Source organism: Podarcis cretensis, assembly GCF_951804945.1.
Source record: "Podarcis cretensis genome assembly, chromosome: 10".
NCBI classification, from domain to species: Eukaryota; Metazoa; Chordata; class Lepidosauria; order Squamata; family Lacertidae; genus Podarcis; species Podarcis cretensis.
The window spans coordinates 32,875,368-32,898,195 of record NC_137179.1 but is presented as its reverse complement, the minus strand read 5'-3'; the positions used below and the strand labels follow the sequence as shown (position 1 = coordinate 32,898,195).

The 22,828-nt window shown below is 42.0% G+C and overlaps 1 protein-coding gene across 6 annotated transcripts in view; it reads left to right on the top strand.

Moving 5' to 3' along the window:
- The window catches only part of TCF20 (transcription factor 20), a 196,930-nt gene that overhangs the window by 62,611 nt on the left and 111,491 nt on the right, over nt 1-22,828 (top strand). For 2 of the 6 annotated variants that reach the window (XM_079993909.1, XM_079993918.1), the window contains one exon: nt 3,640-3,710. The exons of 3 other annotated variants lie outside the window; for them this stretch is intronic. The gene's annotated coding sequence lies outside the window, so the exon portion shown is untranslated. Of the gene's footprint in view, nt 1-3,639; nt 3,711-9,796; nt 9,857-22,828 lie in introns of those variants that run through there. One more of the 6 variants, XM_079993912.1, reaches the window with a different exon arrangement.

Here is a 22,828-nt window from a genome sequence, read left to right as displayed (position 1 = left end):
GCCTTTTCTCACCATGGTCAACCGATGCCTGTGGGAAATCTGCAAACAGGACCTGAGCACAAGAAAGAACATTTCCACCTGGCAGTTTGCAACAACTCTATTCACTTCCCCAATGTGGAAAAATATATTACATATATTTTTATTTAAATTTTGGTAATTATTTCTTGTGACTGTAAATATAAATCATGTGCAAATTGCTGTTTTATTTTGTCCTCATTATCTGATGATGCAAACCCTCCTTTTTGACACTGCACAACTGACCATCCTAATTCAAAGTGCTGAATTGAGGCACAATTCACCTTTACAACCCTAAACAAGTTGGGACCTGTATACTTAAAGGACTCTTTCATCTCATGCAATCCTGCGATCCCTTAGTGGGATAAGCTATTTTGTGTAACTTCCTCTCTCTTTTGTACACAGAATCATAGAGTTGGAAGGAACGCTGAGGATCATTTAGTCCCCCATTTCGTGTTTGTGGAAAAGAGTGTGCTCAGAAGTGGTGCCAAGGATGTAGAACTCCTCTCCCTAGTGGTCTGCTTAGCCTCGCTCCTTTGGTCTTGAGTTGTTGACTGAAGAACTTTTAATTTATGTTAGCCTTTGGCTTCCCTTTAGTGCAGTGGTGGGGAACCTGTGACTCTCCATATGTTGTTGGATTATTGGGAAAGCTAACCGAGGCTGATGAGAGTTGGATTCAAGCAATATCTGGAGGACTACGGGTTCCCTACCACTTGATTTAATATGGCCTTTTTGCTTCCTTTGGTGTATGTTTTTGTTGATTATAACTTCTTTATTGTTTTGAGGTTGTTGTTTTTAAGTAAGTATTTTTAATTTGCTATGAGCCACCTTGAGCACGTTGTTCAGAGTGGAAAAGTGGGGATTTAAAAATTCCTTAAACAAATAGGTAAATAAAAATAAATACCGTAAATAAATCCTTTAATCATACAGAGGGGGCAGTCATGGCGTGTTGTTGCTCCTTAGTTCTTTGTGTAATGTGAAGATTTGTTGGGTGGATAATGCTTTTGCAGATTCTGGGACTGGATGAAATATTCCTGTATATCAAAGCCACGAGGAATTCAGTTGCTCAGTAACTGGTGGGGAATTTATGCTAATAAAAAATACTGTTTGATAATATGAGAGTCATTACTATGCTATAAGAGGACAGCTGCTGGAGGCCTTAGCAGTCAGTAATGCCCTTGGGGCTTGGAGGCAATCCAGCCATCTGGGAGCAGCAATATTTGGGTGATCTAGTGCTGTGCTGGAACTGTGTGTGTGTGCTTGCGTGCGGGCGTGCGGGCGCATACACCATCTTCTATCTGGAAGAAAGTTATTTAAGTCAAATGCTGTTTTACTACAAACTGTTGGAAGGTTTTGTTTTTTTAAAATAATTTTTATTAACTGACCAATCAAATCAAATCAAATCAAATCAAATCAAATCAAATCACATCACATAAATTACAAAGCCGAATTTTAAATTTTTGTTGAGGGGACCCATATTTCAAGTTCCGAAGGGGGATTCCGATCATCTTCTTGCTACTGCGTTAATATCCAAATCAGTCCAAATAAAGTTCATAATTCTATCCAGTCTTAACTTGCTGTTTCCACATCTCATCTTGTTCGTATATTTTTTCTTTTTTTCTTTATGATCTCTTCTGATAATCTCCTTAAGCAGATAAACACCAATTATATCCTGTGTGAATTTTTCCGTTTGTCCAATCCTCATATCGAGATGGTTTCCATATATCATCACTTTCATAAATAACATCGCTCTTTCCATCATTAATCTCAGGATCTGTCGTTCTTAAGTCCCACTGAGGAGTCTCTCCCACAATATAAATACAGCTCTTTTCCTCCTCCCAGACTCAAGTCCTCCGACAGAGCTTGCAAACATGGCGACGGTATTTTTAACTGCGTCATTCCAAAGCTCTTAAACTTTCCACGCTCTTCTTAAAACATGATTTGGTTAGAAAATTTATCTCCACACAGTCGTAAATCCACAGCTTAAGTCATTAAAACGGCATTTCTGACTTGTGAGGGGATTCTTGTTTAATCACATAGAGGAAAGAAAGGAAAGTGTTTTCCCCCCTTCCCCATCCAGTCCCTTTGCCATACCGAGTCTTGGCATATCTTCTCATGATTGATTCTTGTTCCTCCGACTCGTCTTGTTTATCAGAGAACTCTTCAGTTAGCAGTCTTTACTCCCCTTCCTTCCTTGAAATATGTGCATTCGCTTCTTCCTAATTGTTCCTTTTGAAGTTCTTGCAGCTAGCGGCGCGGATCAGAGACAGCGTCCAGGAACACCGAGATTCACAGGAGGGCATTCTGCTTAGTGCCCCCATCCCCACAAATTCGGGGGTGGTATAGGGCACAGCAGGCGAGGGCAGCCCCCCCCCCACAACCCTGGGGGGGGGGTAGGGAGGCTATTTACTCCCATCACAGCCTCCTAATTACCTCCTGTGGGTCGGAGAGATGTTATTGTCAGCCATCTTCCGATGCGCCCCTAGTGGCCCCCCTCAACTGTTGGAAGTTTTTGAACAGGAAAACGAGTGAAATAATTGCACAGCACTATTCTCATATATATGTAGAAGAGAAGAAGAAGAGTTTGGATTTGATATCCCGCTTTATCACTACCCTAAGGAGTTTCAAAGCGGCTAACAGTCACCTTTCCCTTCCACCCCCACAACAAACACTCTGTGAGGTGAGTGGGGCTGAGAGACTTCAGAGAAGTGTGACTGGCCCAAGGTCACCCAGCAGCTGCATGTGGAGGAGCGGAGACGCGAATCCGGTTCCCCAGATTACGAGACTACCGCTCTTAACCACTACACCACACTGGCTCTCCAGTGATTAGTGATAAAGGAATGATTCGCTTGTCCATTACTGTATTGCGCATTTGTGAACCAGACCTAAAGTAAGGCTGTGTTTATGCTTCCCTTTACTGTGCACTCACTGCATTTCCAGTCTTGGGTTTTTCATCCATGTTCACATGACACTATCCAAAATGCATATGCATCCTGTACATCATTATAAATGACACCTGTTTGATGTTATTTCTCAAATCAGCTTCACACCAACTGGAATCCTTAAGACTCCTCTCCAGCCTACATGTGAACACCTTTGCTGAGGGTAAATGCATCCCCCTTCCCTCGTAGAATCATAGAGTTGGAAGGGACCAAAGGGTCATCTAGTCTAACCCCCTGCAATGCCCCTTGGTGTGTACAGAAACAGAAACAAATATGGCATTAATTTGACACAAAAGTACAGTATAGCATTTCCCAAAATGTCCCTTTGTGCTGGAAATTCTGTCTCTTACAGAACATGAACTTTCATATACTCTGGAGAGAAGCAGTAGTAACACATGCAGAGGAGTGTTACGCCTTGTCTGTAAAGAAGAGGGAGGGAGGGAGGATCTGTTAGAATCTTTATTCTGAAAGCAGCTACTGCAGCTACAAACAAAATGCTAAGATTTTTATTTGATTAAAGAATAAGTGAATACTAAAAAGTAATTTTAAGTTTTATTTTACTCAATACTAATTCTTTCTGAAGTATGCAGTCACAAACTAAAAATAACCTAATCTCTTTGTGTTTAAAAGTAAGTATAATTTTCCTGCATAACTAGCTACTTTTTCTTGTACTTGTGCCTAGGTTGACCTTTGAATGATATTACCAACAGAGGACAGCGCCAGTGTTGCCTTTCCAGGGTCTTCAAAAGCTATGTAAATTATGAATAATGCGTTAAATTAGCATACCTCCTTTGTGTAACATCTAACTGCTCCCCCCCCCTCTGTATTTTAGAAGGTGTGATTTTTGTGTATCTAGCTTCCATTTCATACCATCCCAGGCAGGAAAAGGGGGATGGAGTGGAAGGAAAATTAACTAGATGTAAAAGAAAAAGAAAGGGACAAGAAGAACAAGAGCCTAGTTTTGGATGATATGTAGTTAATGTAAGTTCAAAGAAGACCTGCTCCTATTGTAAGACAAGAGGTGTGGAACATCTTTACACTCCCTTATGCCTGAAGCATGTCTTCCTTCACTTGCTTTTAGTTGCAGAATTCTGGTGTTCATGTCTGCCAGGAAGCCACACCTGTTGACTTAGAATCTCTGTTCCAATTTCAGATACAGTACTTGGGAAAAGATTGTCGTTACATAAGGAGGAAGAAGAAGGAAGAATTTGGCACTTGCTCAAGTATAATCTTTGTTCCCTTAAGAAATGTCCCAAAGATGAACTGTAACATTCAGAACAGGCTCTACAGCAGATATGGGAAACTTGTGACCTCCTAGATGGTCTTAGATTCCAACTCGCGTTAGTTCTAAGCAGCAAGGTGGCAGAAACTGTGGTCCTGCATCATCTAGAAGGCAAGGTGGCAGAAACTGTGGTCCTGCATCATCTAGAAGGCCACAGATTCCCCATCCCTACTACGTGTAACTCAGATTTAGGCCTGCTCCCACAACACTCTTCATAATTCTAACTAAATTGCTAGTTGTTGGATCTAGTGCAATCCTCGGTATTGTATTTTGACCTCAACTCATACACTTGCTGTTGCATGTTCTGTGTTTCTTTTTTTAAAAAAAAAACTATAATAATACTACTACTAATAATAATAATAATAATAATAAATTATTTATATCCCGCCCTCCCCAGCCGAAGCTGGGCTCAAGGCGGCTAACAACAATAAAATAAGACAACACTTTAAAATCATTTCATTAAAAAATTACTTCAAATCAAATTGATGGCAACCATTGGGTAGGGTTCTATGAAGATTGCCAAAGAAGGGAGTCAGGCTGTGCCTTGGCCAAAGGCTTGGCGGAACAGCTCTGTCTTGCAGGCCCTGCAGAAAGATGTCAAGTCCTGCAGGGCCCTAGTCTCTTGTGGCAGAGCGTTCCACCGGATTGGAGCCACAGCCGGAAAAGCCCTGGCTCTGGTTGAGGCCAGCCTAACCTCTCTGTGGCCTGGGACCTCCAAGATGTTTTTGTTTGAATATCGTAAATTCCTCCGTGGGACATACCAGGAGAGGCGGTCCCGTAGGTACGAGGGTCCTAGGCCGTATAGGGCTTTAAAGGTTAAAACCAGCACCTTAAACCTGATCCTGTACTCCATTGGGAGCCAGTGCAGCTGGTATAGCACCGGGTGAATTCACCAGGTGAATGCAGCAAGGACCCCCGCATTCTGCACCCGCTGGAGTTTCTGGGTCAGTCTCAAGGGCAGCCAAGGGCTAGAAAGACAGTTGAAAATGAAAAGTTAGAATAGGAATGGGAAGCTTGTGGCCCTCCAGATGTTTTTGGAGTCCAGCTTCTGTCATCTCCAGCCCACTCAGCCAATGGTCATAGATGATGGGAGTTGTAGTCCAACATCATCTGGAGGGACACAGTTTTCCCGTTTCTGGGCTACAAACTTAACCAAATGATGTACTAGCCAGCTACTGAGTAGAAAGCTTGGAACCCAAGTAATATCTGGAAGATGGTGGTGCAATATGGCCTCCTCCCTATTATGTCAGCATTGTAGGAGTAGCGATGGGAGAAAATATTTTTTCTGTTTTTTATATTCCCTCCCTTTTTCTTCTCCCCAGAGAGTATTCCTGTTAGTAAGCTAGCGTGAAGAAGCGAGCCTAAAAGGGGAGAAAATGGAATTAACTATCTACCAATAAACGTGTCCAAGTTTATTTCATTATTATGGCTTTCATGTATGTTGGGGACCTTGGGATGGTTCACACACTCACAATTATAACGCCATAAGGATAATGGGGCACCAGGGGAATTATTAAGCCTTAAAGCTCATGTTAAAATATCTGACACAGTCTAATCTTATACATGTTTATTTGGAAGTAAATCCCACTGTTTCCATTAGGTTTTGTTTTCAAGCATACTTGCAGAGTATTGTGGTCTCAGGCTGCAGTCCTATGCACATTTGCTCCCAAATAAATCGCATTAAATTTCACAGTAAATATGCATAAGATTAGGTTGCACATCTTATTAGATTGTTTTACATAGATTCATAGCATTGCAGAGTTGGGTCATCTGGTTCAACTCCCTGCAATACTGGAATATCAACACAGGGTCCCCATCCAAATTGAAACCATCCCAGACCCTGCTTAGCTTTACAAATATGCTAGCTGTTTTATTGCTGCACCACAGAATACATCACCGTAGGCAAGGGTTTCTAGAGAAAAGTCTATCAACCACTTCTGAATTTTCAGAGATGGGCCAGCATGGCTTCATAGATCTTGGGCTCTGAATGCTGTACAGCCCCTTAGTCTCTGCCAATGCCTGCATTCAACCATGTTTAGGTACAATCCTTGAGAAATTCCAGAAGGTGTTTAATTATGCTTAAGCAGAGGAGGCAAACACCTTTTGCTCCTTGTGTCTCTTTATTTGGAAGGATTTCATTACAAAATCAACCTCAAAGCAGAGTTCTTCAGGTGGGCTTATAAAGGTTCCTTTCTCAACCGTGGTGTGCATGTGCTTGCATGCATGAACACATGCTCATGTACACACATGCTTGGTTTTAGTAATAATTGAATTTTAGCTCAGGTTATCTGAATACAGATAAAGCATCTGAAAAATGTTAATTAAAATGCCTGTCACCACTTCATCTCTGTACTATACAGATATTTGCCACACTTCACTTGGTTTGTGCACAGTCTCCCACACTTAAACGATAATAAGCATTCTTTTTTCTAAGGTAAAAAAAACACCCTGAAATTTAGGAACGATTTCAGCCGCAAACAATCATATTTGCTACCTTTCTCTGCTTGAAGTTGACATTTCGGGGGCCTTTTATTGTTTCAGTGCTTTGTTTTAATGTTAAAGCAGCTGTCCTATACTTGAAACATATACATAACCCTGTATATATGTAGAACTGCAGCCCAAGTGCTCACATTTCCCCCTTCTTTTTGCATTCATGAAAGCTCTGTGAGATATCTTTGAGAATCTCATGTGTCATAACATGCCTCCCTGAGATAGGGTTGAAGAAAGCAGAGTAGCAATGCTGTTCTTTGAAAACTGGGCAAGTTAGCAACAAGGCATAAAAAGTATAGAGCATGAATACTTTATACAGCACAGAGACATCTTCCTGGATTCATGGTGATAAAAGCTCTCGTAAGCAGACCTAGTGGTTGGCTTTTTAAAGGACTGAAACACATTCTGGTAAATAACAGCACACTGAGTAAGACTAGGAGTGGGCATATCTGACAATTTTGATTTGTCTCAGTTTTTCATTTTTCCAGTCCTCAATTCTCCACATTTTCCTGTATGTTTTTGATTTTTTGAAGTCCTCATGAAAATTCACTAGCATTTTACTGCAAATTTCTCCGAATATACACCTTTTGTATGCACTTTCCCCCAACATCACAGAATCACAGACTTGGTAGAGCTGGAAGAGACCATGAGGGTCATCTAGTCCAGCCCTCTGCAATGCAGGAATCTTTCAACCAACATGCAATTTTCACAAATACATGCCTCTTTGTGCCCATTTACCCTAGCATATGAACTACACTGCAAATATGTGCAGCTTTTGAAGAATAGCTATGTTTTGGTTTGTATACTGCTTTGGAAAGTGCAAATTAGGTAGGTTCACCTTTAACTAAATCAAATTTCTCCTCCATATCTAAGCAAGACCAATAAACTTGGGTTGTTAGGTCCAGATTTTGAGAAGCTCCTGTGTCTTTAACTGTTACGTTGAAGGAAGAAAATTCACCATGAAACTTCTTTTATCATTGTAGTACTGTGATGGGGAGAATCGCATCTTGTGAATTTTCACCTCTGCACAACTCCTAAAAGCAAAAAAAAGACAAACCACTTTGGGATTTCATTGTCTTAAAGGACCCCTGACCATTAGGTCCAGTCGTGACCGCATCTGGGGTTGTGGCGCTCATCTCGCTTTATTGGCCGAGGGAGCCGGCGTACAGCTTCCGGGTCATGTGGCCAGCATGACTAAGCCGCTTCTGGCAAACCAGAGCAGTGCACAGAAACGCCATTTATTGTCTTAGGTGTACTTAAAATTGCATAGTCAACTGATGCAGGTTTCCTCAGATTGGTGAAGCAATGGTGGGATAAGAGTTTCTGCCTATCAGGCTGCTGTGAAAGACTCTCATATGTCATGACAAAAAAACTACAAAGGGGTGGATAAACTGTATCTGCAAAATAGTTCATTCCCCTACCCTAGTTTCCTCTTCACCATTTGACCATGGGTATTAAGCTTGCTGGTTGCAGCAAGGCAATCTGTACCACATAACAAGATGAAGCACTTGCTTTGAGCAGGAGACTGCCACGTAATACCATTTTTTGGCCAGCCATCTCCACCTCTGTACAACTTTTAAAATAATGAACTCTAGTCAATTTAACATTGTGACAATATATGCAGTAGCTACAGGGTTATGTGGACTTCACTTCTACTAGGGCTTTCTTAAAGCACCCTCCTAATAATACTGGAAACTACGGTAGCTTGTCAAGGGTCCTGGGAATTGTAGTTCTTTGAGGGTTTCCAGGGTTCCTTTTTTGGGCTGGTGGTGCTTAAATGAATGTAGTGCACACAATCTCCTATTAACACCGTGGCGAGAGGGGATTCTGGAATGCTATGTTTTATGTTTCTGTCTGCTCCTATGATCTATGTTGGAATTTCTGTTTAGTACCTAATACTGCCTCTCTTGTTTCTTAAAATGGTGAGATTTTATGCATCACACGCCCTAAATTTTAGTGCCCCTTTCTTTGAGGTTCTGTTCCTAATATTTCTTCAAAGGACTAGATTTACTATTGAATTGTTCTTATCAAACAATTACATATATAAAGGATAGGTTTGTGTGCGTGTGTAGTTGCTGTATATGAGCCTCACTTGGTTAGGTTGAAAAAAAATTGAGTAAATTATATATTGAACTGCTAACTGGTGTGGAGGCCTTGCGGTTTCCATGGTAACTGGGCTGGAAATAGCTCCATGTGACATCAGAATGGCACAGGTATAGTCAGATCCAGCTTTTTCTACCACCCCCAGCTAGTGAGCGCAGTAGGTACAGATATCACACGTGATTAGCAAATAGTAATATGCTAAGAATTTCAATTAAAGTATGTAAATATTCAAACAACCTGGAGTGACTTCTTATCTCTTGTTAGTAAATTAGAAGAGTTCACCATATGCCTGAAAAATATATGAATTCTCTTGCAGATAAGAATTAGAAAATATTCCCCTCCCAAACTCTCCATTCAAGCATCTGCATTTCCTATATATCTCCGTGTTTTTTAAGTTGCCGTAAAAGATCCTCCAGCTTCTATAGGCAAAAATAAAATTGAGATTGGGACAATAAACTGCACATTTAATTGTGTGATCTCCTTCTCAGATTGAAAAGTGACACACAATTTTTTTAAAATTGGGGGGGGGGGTTAATACTATTTCTCCACCATATGCTGTAGATAAAGATGAGTTCTCTGTAAACGTATAATGTTTTTTGCTGGAAAATAATAATAATGAAATGTTAATTTTGACAGCAACCTGGTTTTTCAGTTATTATATGAGTGTAAGCTCTGCTGTACTGTTCTGAGGAAGTGGCAGTGAAAGGCTTGAAGCACTGAATTGATTGGTAAAAGATTAGTGATAAATGAATTTATTAATGTGAGCATTTTTACACTTTAATAGAAAGAGACAGGGTGTTGAATTTTTAACAGAGGTGTCTTTTAATCAAAATGTTAATTAGTCATTGACTTTAAATAGTTTTACAGAAACAAGCAGATCTATTTAAATAGTCTGACTGAAGTATAATAATAACAAAATTGCAAAGATTTTATTTGTATCCTGTCCTGAACCATGTTTTGAAGGGTACACATCCTGAAAACTAGCCCTTTTAAGTGCATATGGGCAAGAAAGACTCAGTAGTATGTAAGTATATTTCCATAGAGATAAGAAGGAGTGGGGTGATTAATTTTGAAACCCAGCTCCCCTTTCGTCTTTCCAGCCTTTTGTAGTTCAGTTCTTTCCAACCATCTATTTGTAGGTGAGAGTATAGATATTCTGTATGCATCCTGCTAGATCAGTGGGAAAAGATTAAGGGATGTTTTCAGGAATTATTTTAGCTGGAACACCCAGGGCCTGTCCAAGGTATTTTGCTGCCTGAGCCAGAACAGTCAATAGTGCACCTCGTCGTCAAGGTGCACAGTACCCTGAGCTGAACAAGTTACTTTGGTACCTGAGGCAGAAAATCCTGCAAGAGCCTCTCTCTAGGAGTGAAAATGCAACAATAATAAACCAAATACCATATTTTCCCATGTATAACATGTATAAGACAACCCCTATTTTTTTTGACCACAAAAAATGGGGGGGGGTATTGCCCATAGTTGTTGAGCTTCTTTTGGATGCGGCCACCAATCATCATCTACACACACAATCGCCACCAAAAGCCCACCTGCACACTCAACGCAACCACAGCAGATTGAACACACACCTCGCTGCTGCTGTAAATAGCCTGCCCAATTGCCGCAGCCGCAGCCAATCATCAACAGGCCTTGCCGCAGCAACCATTCACACGCCCAATCACCGCCGCCAATCTCCTGCTGGCTGCTGCCACCAATCACCCGTCCCCCCTCTGCTATCTGTGTATAAGACAACCCACAATTTTTGCCTAGTACTTCTAATGAAAAAAAATCATCTTATACACAGAAAAATACAGTAACTAAGTTTGCTGCTCTTTCATGATATCCAAAACCACCTGCCCAGTGGAGATGCCTGACTCCTGTCTAATGGTTGGGCCAGCCATGGGAACACTTCTCCCTTTGTCTCGTGTGCCCTAGCTACAGAGTAGGAAGGAGGGAGGGAATGATGCTTGCTGGCGCTGACTGTAGAGAATTGGTTAATGTCACCAGCTTCTCCAGAGGCCTAATGGTCTGGAAAAAGCTGAAAGTGAGCTTTATGCAACTGAGAGGGACAGGAGATGATGAAAAGGATTATTACAGGCCTTGACTGTGACAGGAAATGAGCAGCTCCTTCTCCCAGACTCTGCTTTTCAACTTTCCTCTCAAGAGTCTTCACCTTCCCTTTGGATGGGAGATGTGGAGAGTCTGAGGCTGCACACACACCAGACACCTAAAGCACACCACTTCCCTCAAAGAATCCTGGGAACTGTAGTTTACAGCTTCACAGGGCTACAGTTCCTGGTGCTCTAAGCAAACTGCAATTCCCAGGATTCTTTGGGGGAAGTCATCAAAATTTTATTGTATATGGAGTCACGGGAAGGAAAAGAGAGTGAGAGCTGTCCCCAGGAGTAGTCAGTTCATAGCTACCACTTCTTTTTTGCAGTGATGGTCATGGGTTACTCATAGCAAGCACCTTTTACTCCAGAGGGCATTGGCAGACTTTTGGCTCTCAAAATTTCAGTAGCACACTGTGTTACGCTAAAATTTGGTGCCCCCTGCCTCTCATGCTCCGTTCCACAACACTGTTGTGGTGTCCCCTGCAGCACAGCACCCAGTGCGGCCAAAGCCAGGGCAGTTATTCTAAAACCATCTCTGCTCAGGGACACCCTTCTATCAAGAACTAGAAACATATCCCCCCCCATACCTCTTAAGTGAAAGCTGGGAATCTAGGGGTTGTGGTTCATATGGGGAGAAGGCAAGTACCCATCCCAGACCACAAATGTCCTGTTTTGCCAATCTTTTGCTCTTTTCTTTTCCTTTTATTTTGAAATAGGCAGCCTGGAGCAGGTCAGAGGGGAAGGGAGCACAGTGGCAGCAGGCAGCTGATCAAATGCCTTCAACAGGGCAAATGCTTGTGGAAAATGCCTTATTTACCAAATTGTTTATAGCATTTCATACTTCACACTTATCACTGACTTGTTCTTGGAAATGCTAACACCTTCCAGCTCCCATTATTCTTATCATCTGCCTCCTGGCTGGCAGGGGTTTTGCAGTTGGGCAGCTAAAGGGGCAAAATGATAGGGGAAGGCGAAATGGGAGGTAACCATGAAATACCAACTTGGAATGTAAATCAGATCAATCAGAGAGGCTTTTTTCCTATTCTTTGTGTCAGTCTTTTTGTTTTAAGCTGTGCTAGTCTGGAGACATTCCCAGTAAGGTTTCCCAGAGAATGAGAATGACAGAAAAGCAGTTAAACACACATAAATGAGGAATATGTTAAGGGTAGACAAGGATCAGAAAATGGTTTTGGAGAAATTGATTAATTGGAGCTATGAGAAAGGGGTGTGTGTGTGTGTGTGTGAGAGAGAGAGAGAGAGAGAGAGAGAGAGAGAGAGGAATTCTAGGATCAGATGACTCCCCTGGGAAAACCGCTCAGTAGGCCCTGGCCAAAATCCTTTGGAGGTTTCTTGCTCTCAACTGCTGCCGTTGCGGTTGTTTTTAAAGCCAGAGGGGGAGCAGCAGGCATGTCTCAGAAGTAATTAATCATGTATAGCGAAGAAGAGATTCTTCAGAGAGAGCACACCAGATTAGTTCTGCCTTTCCCCTTTTGCAACTTTCCTTTCCCTCTCCCTCCTGCCCTGTTTTGATTGACTTGCTAGCTTTCCTGCTCCTTATTTTTGAATGGGGGGGGGGGTTTAGGTATAGTAATTCATCTACTCAGGTGTTTCTCTTTTCTTACACAGATATAAGCAGTATTTCTAGACGTTGGTGTTGCATACATGTGAGAAAAGCAGCTTGTGGAAGACGGCGGATAGAATGGTGGAGGGTTAGTGCAGCGTAGAGGTGAAGAGCATGAGCTGTGGTTTGGGTGTGCCCCTGATTCAAGTCTCAGCTTGCTATGATCTCTCTGGCAGGGAAGCCACAATCTCTCTCAGCCTATAATCTATATGCCAGCGTGTGGTTCTGCTGGGAATTTGCTGTAGAAGAGCTGAGTGCAAGGCTGCTTCCCTGAAAGTGAATTGGGACCCTTGAGTGTACCAGTTTGAATGCCCAGCCTCCCCACCCAACTCCTTTTGAAGGACATGGTGGTGGAGTGCTCAGGCATTTGAAAGAAAACCCAAAAGGTCATAATCATGACAAATGAATAGTGGTTCTCTTACCAGAACCACTGCAGGTGCTAAGTTCCCACCATATAACAGTGAAGGCAAGAGGGAAGAGAGCTGCTTTGTTTGGTGAATACCAGGTGCTCCGCGTCACCTGTTGTCACTGTTGGCCAAACGCTCGTGATTCTTTCTTTTTTTGTGCAGGGCAGCAGAGTGGGCTCTATATTGGTTGAGTCAGTATTGTGTCCATGACTGCTAAGGGGAGAATGTGGAGCTAGGCTGGAGCACGGAAAATGGAACAGCACTTAGGTGATACCACAGTTACTCAACATTTCCTGCTGAGCACCAGTTGCAGCTGCTACACATTGCTGCCCTCCTACAATGCCCCTCATCTCTCCACAGGCAACAAGGCAGTTATTTGACATTCACAGAGGCAAAGATGACTCCTAAGTGCCATGCAGATTACAACTCAGGCCCACAGCAACTGTAGCTACCAGTAGGAAGCTAGCCATTCTGTGTGGGGTTGCCAACTTTGTATTCTGCTAGGGTTTTCAGAGTGCATGATGGGCAGTACTGTAAGTAACAGAGGAAGCTGTACTAAGTTGGAGGTGCTACCATGTAGACAGCTGCTTCTGTTGCTCTTCTATTTCCACACAAGTGTTAAAGCTTCAGGTCAAGTTGAGCATTCATCCTGCTTGTATATTTGGACCTGGGGGGGACATGTCAAGTGATGGATATCTTGAGCCATCCCAGTACTTTGCAAAAAACTTTCTCTCTTCACATATACACTAGTACTGGTGTGTTAACTGCAGTGTGGTTAGCATTGTCTTCTCCTGGAAAGCTTTTCAATTCTATATTCTACTCTACTTGGTCATGGGGGATCTGAGCAGGGCGATTCCTTCTAGTTTTGTGACATGCTTGTGCCTTGTATGCATACCCTCCAACATTTTTCCAATGAAAATAGGGACATCCTATTCTATTATTAATAATAAACATAAACATCATAAACATAATACAACATTAAACATTAAAAGTTCCTATACAAGACTGCCTTCACATGTCTTCTAATGGTTGTATAGTTACTTATCTCCTTGGCTTCAGGGCTGCATAACTCCATACCCTCCAACATTTTTCTGATGAAAACAGGGACGTCCTAAGGAGAAGCAGGTTCAAATCAGAAAGTTCAACCATAGTTTTATTGGGTGACTATGGCCAAGACTGTTTGACTTCACCTTCGTTCCAGTTGCTGTTGGTTGCTCTAGTAGTGTGAATTCCTTACGTTATTAGCTGAGAGTACCGGCCAAACCAAAAGATATTGTGTTTTTAAAGTGGATAGTATAATTTGTGAGTTTGGATCATGTTAGCTGGTAAATGTTTGACTGAACACTCAAAAGACCAATTTATAAATCTAGTAGGCTGCCAAACCTTGATATGTCTAAGGCCATGGAAAGATTCAGGGCTACTTTTTATAACCACTTCAGAAGTGGAAAAGCATTCAGGATGCCATTGCCCACCCTTTCATTTTTCATTTGGTACAGTGGTCTTGTGAGAGTGCATCCATGTAACAATTGCATGTTACCACATCCTGCACTACATTTGAAAATGAGCATATGTCAGAAAGCGGCAACTTTTAATCTTACCACATGGAATATGTTCACTGTAAAAAAGACCCCCCCCCCCAATTACCTCAGTTGGTCCTTTAAGAAACTTCCTTATTTTGGCCTATTACGGTTGTGATTGGCAACACTGTTGGTCACCCACAAATGCCTGGAATGCTTGGCTACTGAGATTACTCTTTTACATTTCCCAGTATATGTGGAACTGTTTCCCAAATATGAATTTCCATGAAGGTACCACAAAGGTGCGGCGTGCCCACAAGCAGTGTATTCAGGCATACAACTGTATGTGCACATAAAATATGTAAATAATCTGACTTTTGGCTGTAGTATGTATATGTTTCTGTGGAAGCCTTCGGTGCTTATAAAGTTGTCATGCTTTTTAGCCCTTTCTTTCCTTGATATTTGGGAGCATTTAGTTTTAAAAAATGATATAAGCATTTGCATTTTATTGGTTAATCATAAGATTTTGATTCCTCCTTTTTGATGCTGACCTTTTTCATTTTTGATATACCGTAGTCATGTTTGGGGATGACTTCTAAGGCTGTGGCAAAGTGAATTTTCTGCATTGCCTGAAGGCAACCTATGTCTATTTGGAATGGGAGGAGATGAGCAGGACAGCACAGGTTTTTGTTTTTTTTAAAACCCTCTGTACCCAAGAACTGCCACACTACCAGAGGCCATTTTAACTCTTCATTCTTCGCAGTAAAATAAAATAAAATAAAATAAAAAGTGGCATTTGCATTTCTTTTTTAGTATAAAGACAAATTCACAGTGCATTGTGACATTGGACTTAGAGCATGATATATTTGGTTGGGTTAAAAAAAACACTTGTTGGGCAAATAAAGAATAAAATATATAAATGCAGTTCTACTTTTCCTGAGGCCTCCTGTATTTCTTGAACATGTCTCAGGTTGTTGTTTTTTTGGGCCTTAGATATTTTCACATGTGAGGTGAAAAGTCAAAATATCATCTCTTTCTCACACCACTCCCGGCCCTTCTCCATCCATGCTTTGGATTACTTTTCATTTTTAAAAAAGCAAACAAACCCAAATATATGGAGGTTGGAAGTGGGGGGGGGGGGAATGCCTTGAGGTAATGCTGGTCTTAGCCAGACTGTTCATATGCTGCCTCTGTGCTAGGCATGTGTTTATTATGAGACAAGAGCTGACCAGAAGCTATATACCTTTGCTGTTATAAGGTGCAGAGGAATAAAGGGATGTTTTGGCAGATACCAGCCCACCAGAGGCAGGACAGAAAGCAGTTCAATTTAAGATGTGCTGTCCTTCTGGGAAGGCTTAGTTTGGCAGTGTAATTTGAGCTTTTGACATAACACAGAATGTGGTAAGTATAACTACCAGTCTTCCTTTAATCTCGCCAGCTGACAAGCAGGAGACCTGCCTTGGTTGCTGAGGTAATAGAAGGGAGCAAAGCCCCTTTTATCCAAGCCCTGCCTTTACCTGTCCTGCACCTGTCAGGTATGGGGAAAAGTGTGTGTGGCTTGGTTGAAATAATAATAATAATAATAATAATAATAATAATAATAATAATTTATTATTTATACCTCGCCCATCTGGCTGGGTTTCCATAGGCCAATATGAGACGCCTCATGGGACTAATTAGTCCTGGGGCCTGGAAGTTCCCCACCATTGCCCTATATGATCCTACTGCAATTTTTTGGACATGGATAGAAGCCTTTCTTAAGGGTGCTGCCACAGAAGGAAAATGTTTTTAAAATGGCTTGTTCATATTTGGTTTTGTATGCGTGCACCACTGGCACACAACTGTAGTTTCATTCTAATGCTTTTTAAAAAATCTATATAGCTCTGTTTTCCATCCACACCAGGGGCTAGTCTTTAATGGAATGTTTCTGTGCTATGAATTCTGCCCCCTCCCCTCAAAACCTGCCACTTCTCTTCACTACCTTTGCAACTCTGGGCAAGTGTGCCGTTTTCTGTTTCTGTGTATGTAGATCTTTTTTTTCCGGTCCAGAGTAAGTGCGCAAGAGCTAATGTTTCCAGCCCTTAGCCATCATGTTTCACAAGGGACACCATGGTAGCTTGTGCTTTTTGTTGGGCACGGGGAGGGGCAAACATTCCACCTTTTCTTTTAATGCAGAGGTCTTGCACAAGTCTAATCTTTAGTTAAAGGTCTAAAATTCTGGTTGAAGTGGTGTTACATAAGACCTCTCTATTAAAAATCATTAAAAAGTCCTGATGTATGTACTGTGATTACAGCTTCCAAGATAACCCCCCCCCCCCGAGATCTTAATAGAATAGCTCTTCTGAATGGCATTTTTGAAATTCCAGTGTTCCTTCAGCATGCAGCAACTGGTCGAAATAGGCACACTCGAATAATTTGGGCCCCCAGAAACAAAATGGCTAGGTCATGTTTAAGCATGGAAGAAATAGAAGTCAGGGTGTGGCAATAGAGACCTACCACTAAAATGTCACTACATGTGACAAACCACTCACTCTCCTGCCACTCCGCCCCCTCCAACTTCAGTAAAATCCACTAAAGAGTTTCTTTTTTAAAATAATAATAATAATAATTTTATTAAGTTTCTTACAGATATAACACATATCACAACAAAAGAAAAACAGAAAAAACAAAAGAAAAAAGACAAGATCACAAATATAAACAAAAAAGAAAATAAATACAAGGTACCTAAATACCTAAACAACCTAATCACCTAAACAACACAAATTAATTGATTATTTAAACTTCTAACCTCATAAACATTTTTTGGGCTTCCTCTGAGCCCTCCCATCTGAATTTCCTTGTAATTAAAATGTAGCAGTTTTCTGGTATCATTTTTAAAAAACAACAACACAGTATTCCAATTAAAATAAAATTTCTTAACTTTCCTTTAGGTTCTAAATCTTTTTTATTTAACTCTTTATTCTGGTACTTTCAAGTAATATCACAATATCACAAAGTTGATATCACAATATTTATTCAAATAGTCCTTAAATTTCTTCCACTTCTTGGTATTCCTCTCTTTTTGGTTGTGGAAATCCACTAAAGAGTTTCAACAGTAGTGGTGACTGCAGATTTAGAACGGGTAGTTTTTGCATAATGGACATCCCATAATAAGATGAAACCTGACTTTAATGTAAAAGAAAAACTATGGGCTGGCAGCATCAATCCAGCAATAAACCTCCATATGGAAGCACCCTATAGTGACTAGTTTTGGTTGTGTCCTCTCCGCAGAGGATGCATCCCTGTTAGACCCCTTTTTCCTATTAAAAACTATTTTCTCAGATTAGTTAAGTATGCGCGTAGTTGTGTGTGGATGCGAAAGAGCAACAGTGCCAGTGTGATGCAGTGTAGAGTCTTGAACTTTTGGTACAAGGAAAGTGTTGAGTTCAAATCCTTTCTCATCAATTAAGCTCACTGGGAGGCCTCATGACAAGTTGCTTCAGCCGAACTTGGCACAGAGAGATAAGGGGATAAAATGAGAACCCCTTGTATGCTACCCAGAATTCCTTGAAATACCAATATGATACGTCATACCAATAGGATTCATAGCCAGAATATGATGTATCTGTGATTTTTTCTAAAACGTAGCTTATATATGTAAACTAAATGTGGGAGGAATGCTTCTAGAAGACAGTTGAGGGTTACACCAGGTTTTGTATATAAACCCTGAACTCTAAAGTAGTCATTTTTGATACATCAGATTCTTGAATTTGGCCTTGTGTGTGTTTGGGACTTAGAGGATAATATCTACTGCATAGCTGTGGAGCTTTTAATATAGGAAAATTGCCTGCATTCATTTGAGCTCCTCTAGTGAAAAAGAAGATTCCATCTTACTGCAGCTTGAATGAACCAGAAATTCTTCCCACATCTGCAATAGTTTTGCTGCATAACCTTGATCAAGTCACTTCATCTTTTGCACCTCTGCTGTTTTCCCTCCATTTCATTTTCTGATTTGGGCAGCCTGAAATCCTTTAAGAGCCCCCTGATGTCGATTTGTGTATAACCAACATCTAATCTTAAGCCTTTAAATATGGTTTCAACTAATTTGAGTTATTTAGCATTTGCAGCTTTGACTAATTAGTCAGACTGTTAATTGAGTAAAACATGTTTCCTATAGAATCTTAATATTAATGGAATATTCTTTCTGCAGAACTTTATTCCCTTTTATTTGGGAGTTTGCCCATTAGATCCTGGAGAGGCACTTGTATCTTTTAGGAATTGCTGCCATACAGTAGCAAGTTTCCTTTACACAGAGCCATCTTTCCCATAGGGCTTAGTGGTGCATCGCGCGAGGATGCCAGCCTCTCAGGGGCACCCCAGCAAGTGGGGGAGCTGTGCGGCTTTGCCGCCGGCCTCCCCTTTCCCTGCACGCCTGCCAGCTCTGCCCCGCCAACCATAAGGCTGGCGGGTGCACAGCTTTCCTCCCAAGCCTCTGCAGGGATTGCTCTCCCGCAGCGGCATGGGGGGAGAGTTGCACGCCCCCCCCCATGGTTGGCAGTGCGCAGCTATGGCCACCCCAACACTATTTGCGGTAATTTGGTGGAGCTGGGCGGATATTGGCACCCCGACGCCACATCTGCTAAAGACGGCCCTGCCTTTACATTCTTGGGGAGCTCCTGTCATGAACTCCAGGGTTTCCTTTCTTTATGCTTTATTGAGAAGAAAAGCATGACAGGCAGGGAGATCATTCAGCAGGTGGTTTCCCCCCTGACTCCCATCTCTAGTACTTCAGCTGTCAGTGCCAGACCTAGACAGTTTGCTATCTGAAGTGGAGCCATGGCACATACCCATCCTACTAGGGCCAAACTTTATTTGAAATGTTACTCTGTCAATACATGCCTTCACCTATCTCCTTGATGTGCAAGTGGCTCATGTGACCCTGCTGCCTGGAGGCTTAGACCAGTCTAGGCAAATGGGGGGAAAGCAGCCATGATCTATCCATGCATCCTACACTCACAGTCTCTTGAAAGGTTCCTCCAGACTAGGGATGTAAGGAGGCAGAGATTTCTGTCCTATCGTGTGTTTACTGCAATCAGCGCTGTTTCTGTAGTGTTACACTTTGGCTTCTGCTGAAACCTACGTTACTCATCTCACTATCTGCTGTGGCCAAAACAAATGTAATTAATTACATAATTAACCATGTCAGTGCATTTCAGTGGAAGGGAAGCATCAAGAACAATGTAGAAAAAAGCATTTCTGTAACATTTGTGGATTGAGGAAAAAAAACCTGTCACGAATGCTGCTCATATTTCTTGCGTGATTTCTGTTCTTGACCTCAGACAAGCATGCGAGGTGCAGGAATTTCTGCTCCCATTTCCATTTCCGATGGAATTCTCCGAAAAGCACCAGATTGCAGCAGATTGACTGGATATAGTTAAAGCAGAGAGAGGCAGATTTCCCATGCTTTTCCAGTGATGTTTAATGTTTGGCAAGCAAATGTTCTCCTTTCTTGGATTAGGAAAGCATGTCTGCCCTGTATGTTAGATTGCTGGATTATCCCCGTGTCATGTGAAGAGCGTGCAGAAACCTTTAGCTTACAATAGCAGCACACCCATTCAGAGTTTGCCAAAAATCCATTGTGAAGAGTCAGCAAAAAGGCTGCATGGCAGGCTTACTGTAAATCAAATTATAAAAGTATCTCTCTCTGCATTAGTCCAAGCAGACTACAACTCCTGACAGACTTTCTCAGTTCTCTCCCCCATACTGTATATACATTTTATCACCAACTTGTAATTAAACTCTTTTTGAGAGGGTATAAGACAAGGAGTCAAGTTTGCATTACTTTTTTGTTGAGCTAGAGGGAAATGTACTAATGGTGTAGAGAAATTGATTGCAGGAGGGGGAGGAAGAAACAGGGTGAGATTGGCAGGTGACTGCAAGCTTCAAAGAAATGACAGCAACAGCAGCTTCTCCCATCCCAATTGTATACTGCACTGCAGGTACTAAGCTAAGATGTGGGACATGGAAAAGGCTGATCAAGGTTGGTGCAAGGATGTGGGCAAAGGAAGGGTGCTGACTGAGGGCTGTTGCATGCTCCTGAAAAAGGTCCTGATGCTTTTGTGATGTAATGTTTGTTTGGATTTTCCAAAATATTGTTCATTCCTATAAACAATGAAGGACTGCTTTCCAAAATGTTACGATATACTACAGTCACTGCAGCACCTTAAATGTTCTGCATAAAATTATTCTGTAGTTAATTGCCCAAGGTTGCATTCTAATGCATGTTTACCTGGAAGTAAAATTCACTGAAAGATAGATTGAGTACACAGATGTAGGTATCAATTGTGATTCTTCTTCCATTGTTTGTATTTTTTAGGAGGGGCTTGAAAGGGGCCCTTCTCATTCCCCTTTTATTCACATGTTATAAGGTTCCTTGACTGAAAATGCAGTTACTGTTGCAAATGAGATTGCACCATTTTTCTTCGCTTTCACAGACAATCCTTTAATACAATATATTAGTGTTCCTTCCTGCCCACCCCTTCTGTATATTTTATATTGTGTGGAGTTGGGAAAGAGGGATTTTGCAGACTTAATATGAATCTTCACTTGATGTATGCCTAATGAGTCTTTGTCACTATTACTAACTCATGCTTTGGAAATGAAGAATTGAAGATGAGAACTGCAGAGTGATAGTTGTCTTTTTTTAAAGAAAAAAAATCTACTGATTGTGTTTGTTTACTTGATGGGTGGGGAATATCAGAAGATGCTTTATTTAGCCTAGTTTTACTTACTCGGACTGGCAGCAGCTCGCCAGGATCTCAGGCATGGGTCTTCTGTATAATCTACTACTTGACCCTTTTAGTGGGAGAGGCCTGTGATTCAACCTGGAACCAAATGCATGCATGGCAGGTACTGTGGCACTGAGGGATGGTCCATCCCTTGAATATTTTGATAGGAGAGAAATTTGAATCATAGAATTGTAGAATTGGAAGGGTCATCTAGCTAAACCACCTGCAATGCAGGAATCTTTTGCCCAATGTGGACTCAAACGCATGACCCTGAGATTAAGAGTCCCGTGCTCTACCAACTGAGCTACCAGTAACACAGCTACTCAGTCACTTGCTAAATAATAACCCTCTTTAAGGGCCCATCTAGACAAGATGCAGGAGGTCCATTATGGCATCTCATAAGGGGATTTAAAAAAAAAGTTAAAAGCAGTCATATGGGGGGGGGGGGAGCCCAGCAGTGGCAGACCTTGAGGGCTCTAATTTCTGTGACATCCCTTCCACTCTACATCATAGTTGTGGCACCCCTGCAGTGCCCTCGAGGCACTGTGCCCAGTGTGACCAAACCAGGCATGCTCACCTAAATCTGCCTCTGAGCCCAAATTAGATTGGGGCCACAGCACTTTGAGAGAGCAATAAATGACCTCACAGTGTTGATGGTTTACGCATTCTGCAGATGCCCATGCATTGTTGCAGGCAGGAAAAGGGTTAAGGCCTCCCTCCGCGCTGCAGTCCTGATGTGGTTCCTCCTTTTAATTTAACATCTAGTTGGACCCTAACTATCACAATTCAAGTCATGGGATATGAGTTTCCTTGACTGAAAATTGGATATAGTCAGTTGCAATATGGCTGCAGAGTTGATGGAAGAGAGACACCGTCCCCACACACTGATGAGAGAAAGGAGGATTGCCTGGAGGTCACCCTCTCACCCCCAATAAAGAAAAACAGAAAGAGGAAGAATATCCTGGCTCCAGTGATTGGCCAGAGGATCAAGGTAAAACTAAAGGACCCCTGGACTGCTTAGTCCAGTCGAATTTGATTATGGGGTGCTGCGCTCATCTCCGCTTTCAGGCCAAGGGAGTCAGTGTTTGCCCACAGACAGTTTTCCGGGTCATGTGGCCAGCATGTCTAAACTGCTTCTGGTACAATGGGACACTGTGACAAGTGCCAGAGAACACGGGAATGCCGTATACCTTCCTGCCACAGTGGTACCTATTTATCTACTTGCGCTGGTATGCTTTCGAACTGCTAGGTTGGCAGAAGCTGGGACAGAGAAATGGGAGCTCACCCCGTCAAGCAGATTCGAACTGCCAACCTTATGACTGGCAAGCCCAAGAGGCTCAGTGGTTTAGACCACAACATTCCCTGTGTCCCCTTGGCCAGAAGATCAACAGCTGCTGGAAGGTTGCTTCCCTCTCCCTTCCAAACAAATAAATGAGACACACTGTGGCTGCAGAGGTGAGGGAGAGATCATCTGGTCCCAGTCATTGGCTAGAGGAAGAAAAAAACTTCTGGGAGGCTTCCCCATCTTCCTCTAGCAAGAATGCCAGTGAGTGGAAGACCTTCAGCTTTTGTT